Genomic DNA, 6,000 nt, shown 5'->3' with positions numbered 1-6,000 from the left:
CAATCCTCCAAAAACGGTCACTTGTTATGAATGTGGCCAAACGGGCCATTATAGGAACGAATGCCCGAAGAAGAAAGCCAACCCCAACACATGCGGCCGAGCCTTCAACATTAACACCGAGAAAGCCCGGGATGACAATGAACTAGTCACGGGTACGTTTCTTCTCAACAACACTTATGTTACTTGTTTATTCGATTCGGGTGCCAATAAGAGTTTTGTATCCAAGACTTTAACTCATTCTTTTAGCACTCCACCATTTCCACTAGATACCACTTATACCATTGAAGTGGCCAACGGGAAACTATTGAGTGCCGACACATATTACCGGGGGTGTACGTTAAACATGTTGGGTAATGAGTTTGAAATTGACTTGATACCCATGGAACTAGGAAGCTTCGATGTAATAATCGGTATGAATTGGCTAGCCAAAACAAAATCTCACATTCTTTGTGATCTTAACGCAATCCGAATTCCTATCGAGAATGGTGAACCTTTGATTGTTTATGGCGATAAGAGTTGCACCGAACTCAACCTCGTTCGTGCATTAAAGTTAGAAAACTACTCCATAAGGGTTGTTTTGCGATCCTTTCTCACGTTAAGAAAGTTGAGTCTGATGAGAAGCATATCGATGATGTGCCAATTGTTAGTGACTTTTTCGATGTATTTCCCGACGAATTGCAGGGTCTTCCACCTCATCGACCGGTTGAATTCCAAATCGATCTTATTCCGGGAGCTGCACCCGTAGCACGTGCACCATATAGACTCGCTCCATCCGAAATGCAAGAATTGCAAAGTCAAATCCAAGAACTACTTGATCGTGGTGTTATCCAACCTAGCCATTCACCTTGGGGCGCTCCAATTTTGTTTGTTAAAAAGAAATACGGATCCCTACGAATGTGCATTGATTATCGTGAACTAAACAAATTGACGGTTAAAAACCGATATCCTCTTCCTCGCATCGATGACCTCTTTGATCAACTACAAGGGTCTTGTGTATATTCGAAAATCGAACTCCGCTCGGGTTATCATCAATTAAGGGTTAAGGGGGAAGATGCCTCCAAAACCGCTTTCCAAACTCGTTATGGTAGTTATGAATTCCTTGTCATGCCATTTGGTCTCACTAATGCACCGGCGGTGTTCAAGGATCTTATGAACCGCGTGTGCAAACCGTATCTCGACAAATTCGTTATCGTGTTCATCGATGATATTTTGGTCTATTCTAAAAACGAAGAAGAACACGAGGAACATCTCCGACTTGTGCTTGAACTTTTAAGACAAGAACGACTCTATGACAAATTCTCCAAGTGTGAATTTTGGTTGAAGGAAGTTTAATTTCTTGGTCATGTTGTAAGTGATCAAGGTATTAAAGTCGATCCATCAAAAATCGAAGCCATTAGTAAATGGGAAACTCCTACTACTCCTACTACTCCTACTCACATTCGTCAATTCTTGGGTCTCGCCGGATACTATCGTAGATTCATCAAAGATTTCTCTTTGGTCGCTCGTCCTCTAACCGCGTTAACTCATAAGGGAAGAAAATTCGTTTGGGCAACCGAACAAGAATCCGCATTTCAAATCTTGAAAATGAAGCTAACCACCGCTCCTGTCTTGTCACTTCCCGAAGGCAACGATGATTTTGTTGTGTATTATGACACCTCAAAACATGGTTTTGGGTGTGTGTTGATGCAACAAACGAAAGTCATTTCTTATGCTTCCCGACAACTCAAAATTCATGAACGAAACTACACGACACATGATCTCAAACTCGGAGCCGTTGTCTTTGCACTTAAAATGTGGAGACACTATCTTTATGGAACCAAGAGTACTATCTTTACCGATCACAAAAGTCTCCAACACATCTTCGATTAAAAGCAACTAAACATGAGACAACGAAGGTGGATTGAAACCTTAAACGATTGCGATTGTGAGCTTCGTTACCATCTCGGAAAGGAAAATGTAGTACCCGATGCCTTAAGTCGAAAAGAAAGAGCGGTGCCTCTTCGTGTCCGAGCCTTAAACATCACCATCCACACAAACCTTAATAGCCAAATTCGGGTAGCCCAAGATGAAGCTCTCAAGGATGAAAACATTTCACACGAGCTCTTAAACATTCTCGTCTCTCGATTCGAAACTAAGGAAACCGGACTCCGATATTTCGCCGGAAGGATTTGGGTGCCTAGTTATGGGGACCTACGAAGTCTTATTTTAGATGAAGCCCATAAGTCACGATACTCGATTCACCCCGATGCCAATAAGATGTACCACGACCTTAAAGAACAATATTGGTGGCCGAACATCAAAAGGGACGTAGCTACTTATGTTGCCAAGTGTTTGACATGTTCCAAAGTCAAAGCCGAACACCAAAGATCGTCCGAACTACTTCAACAACCCAAGATCCCGCAATGGAAGTGGGAAAGGATAACGATGGATTTTATCACCAAACTACCAAAAACGACGGGCGGTTATGATACTATTTGGGTTATTGTTGACCGTCTCACCAAATCCGCACACTTCCTTGCCATGAAAGAAACGGACAAAATGGAGAAACTTGCACAACTTTACATTAAGGAGATCGTAGCCCGACACGGTATAACTTTATCGATTATCTCCGACCGAGATGGCCGTTTTGTTTCTAGATTTTGGCGTACCTTGCAAGAAGCATTGGGAACTCGTTTAGACATGAGTACCGCCTATCATCCACAAACCGATGGGCAAAGTGAACGTACAATACAAACCTTGGAGGATATGTTACGAGCTTGTGTTGTCGATTTTGGGAAAGCTTGGGACAAGCACTTACCTCTCGTCGAATTCTCCTACAACAATAGTTATCACACGAGTATAAAAGCTGCACCTTTTTAAGCGTTATATGGCCAAAAGTGTCGCTCTCCTCTTTGTTGGGCCGAGGTAGGCGACGTGCAAATCACCGGACCCGAACTCATTCACGAAACCACCGATAAAATCGTTCAAATCCGAGATAGGCTTAGGACGGCCCGAAGTCGTCAAAAGAGCTAAACCGATAAACGACGCAACGACCTCGAATTTCAAGTCGGTGACCGAGTAATGTTAAAAGTCGCGCCTTGGAAAGGTGTAATCTGTTTTGGGAAACGCGGGAAGCTAAATCCAAGGTATATTGGTCCTTTCGAAATCTTGGAGCGTATTAGAACCGTTGCTTATCGTTTAGATCTTCCACCTCAATTGAGCTCCGTTCATCCTACCTTCCATGTATCTAACTTGAAAAAGTGTCTTGCCGAACCCGATATCGTCATCCCTCTCGAGAAACTTACTATTGATGACAAACTTCATTTTGTGGAGGAACCGGTTCAAATTGTGGACACCTCCGTCAAGAAATTGAAACAAAGCCGAATTCCGATTGTTAAAGTCCGTTGGAATGCCAAAAGAGGACCCGAGTTTACTTGGGAAAGGCAAGATCAAATGCAAAGGAAATACCCTCATCTATTCCCGGTTCTGGAAACGCAAGATTCCGAGAAAGAAACAACGACTACTACGCCTACTTAAATTTCGGGACGAAATTTCTTTTAAGGAGTAGGTAATGTAACATCCCGCCTTTTTCCGTTTAATTTTTCGTTTAATTATTTAAAGTCCGTTATATGTTTATAACACCTCCCATTAATACGCTTTTTAAATTATCTCGTTTAGGTAATTCACGCACCCGATTAAAACTTGAGTGACCAATCTTGCCATGTGACCAAACTTTTGACTAGGTCAAAAGTGGTCAAACCACTCCCATCCATTCATCTTTTTCATTTTCATTTTTCCTTTTCTCTTCATACTTTCCATTTTTCTTTCGATTCTCCAAACAAAAGAATCATCATCTAAATCCAAGCTAGAGGGTGTCTCACAAAACAAATTACATATTTGGAATCCTTGCAACTTCCTCTTCGATTCCATACTAATTTCATCAAGTTTGGGTAACTTTTAAAAATCATTAGATTTTGTGTTCTTGATGTTTTTAACTTATAAAGTTGTTAATTAGTGTCTATGGCTCAAGTCTAACATGAATATATGATTTATATTTTCGATTTTGTTATTTGAAGTAACTAGCATGAACATAAACTTTGGTGTGTTTGATTTGGTGATTTGGTTGTTTGAATGATGTTAAATGTTATAAATGCATGTATTAAATGTGTTTCTTACATCTCTAGCTTCAATTTGATGTGTAGGTTGTTTTAGAAAACTTCATAAACATGATTAGTGATTTTGATGTTGTTGGTTAGGGTTTGATAGAATTGAATGTGAACATTTAATGCATTGAAAGCCATGAATTATTGTTAGTAAGTAGTTAGTTGTATTGTATGCTTGATTATCTACAAAACGACGTGTTTTATGTATGCATTAAATGCCCGAATCATAAATGTGCACTTGAAAATTTTGAAGCATTAAATGTGTGCATTGATTGATCATTTGATTTGAAAAGTCGATTATTTCAAATAATGTTTTCGGTTGGTGAAATGTGTTTAGTTGGGTTCCTTGTCAAATTAGCTTTCTAACGATATAAGGTGCGAGTTCTAAGTGTTAGCGGTTTGTAAAATATGCTTGAAAGAGTTTTGATTTGGGACTTGAACAATTGAGACTGACCAGGTACCAGCACACGACCAATGCCGCGGCGCGGCAATCCTGGGTCGCGGCGCGACCTAATCCGTGTCCAGGTTCTGACCTCCTTGGTCAAAATAAGAAAAATATTTGGCACGCTATGGACCTCCGATTCACATGAGACTTGTTCTAACATGCTTATATATGAATAAAAACCTCAGAAAAATAGTTCGGGACCCGACCCGAACGTGTTGACTTTTTCGTTGACTTTGACCGACCAAAGTTTGACTTTTTGTCAAACTTAACCAAATGATTATGCAACCTTCCTAACTTGTTTCTATACTTGTATCTTGCATGAAACTTGACAAATTGATTCACATGCTACATAATCGAGTCGTAACGAGCCATAAGACTAATTGAACATCTTTGACCTATCGTGTTTACCGTTATTGATGCGACCTATTTGTTTAGGTCAAGACTAGCATTATCCTTTGCACACGTTACTTTGTGAAGTACTTTTCATACGTGCACTCAAGGTGAGATCATAGTCCCACTTTTACTCTTTTGAACTTACATTTGGGATAAGAAAACATAAACATTTCTTTTTAACTAAGTGAACACAAGTAGAGGAAAACAAACATTCTACATACGAGTTTAGAACAAAATCCTCAATTCGATTATCATTAATTACTCTTGCAGTGTGTAAGTGTAGGCATGAACTTATGTTGTATGGCCATATGGGTTTGACAAACCCTCATCTCGGACGGTTCGCTACCGTCTACGGATGAAATATATTTTCGAGAAACAGTGTTGTTCTAGCACTATTAATAGGGTTCAACGGACGGAATGTTAAGCCTTAATAATTGGGTGCTCTTGAATATTAACTTTTAGAATGTATTACTATTTTATCAATGTGCAAATCTTGTGGTTCGACTTACATTTACTCACTTACTTATTTAAACCTATGATTTCACCAACGTTTTCATTGACAGATTCCCTATGTTTTTCTCAGGTCCTTGATCATTAGGTGATACATGCTTCCGCACATTCTTTTTTATACTTGCTTGGATGTTGAGTATACTTGCATATGTGGAGCGTCTTTTGACTACTTTAAACTGTGTCGCACGTGTTTCATTTGTACTTTAAACATCGTTATGTACTAGTTATGGAAACTACTTTTGTAAACTTTGAAACATCCACACTTATGAAATGAATGCGACATATTTTAGGTCAAACTTTGTCTTAAAGACTTATGACCATGTAATGGGACCTACGTAGACGGCGCCATCAAACATGATTTGGTCGGGTCACTACACACAGTGGATAACCCGGTGTAATCATTAAACAAAGTATTTAAACCTTGTTACAGTTCGGATCCCTAATTAGTTGGAATATTTGACTTCGGGAATAAGGTTAATTTGACGAGCATTTTATAATTATGACTGATGG

This window comes from Rutidosis leptorrhynchoides, chromosome 3 (genome assembly GCF_046630445.1).
Source record: "Rutidosis leptorrhynchoides isolate AG116_Rl617_1_P2 chromosome 3, CSIRO_AGI_Rlap_v1, whole genome shotgun sequence".
NCBI lineage: Eukaryota > Viridiplantae > Streptophyta > Magnoliopsida > Asterales > Asteraceae > Rutidosis > Rutidosis leptorrhynchoides.
Note: the sequence above shows the minus strand (reverse complement) of the source record.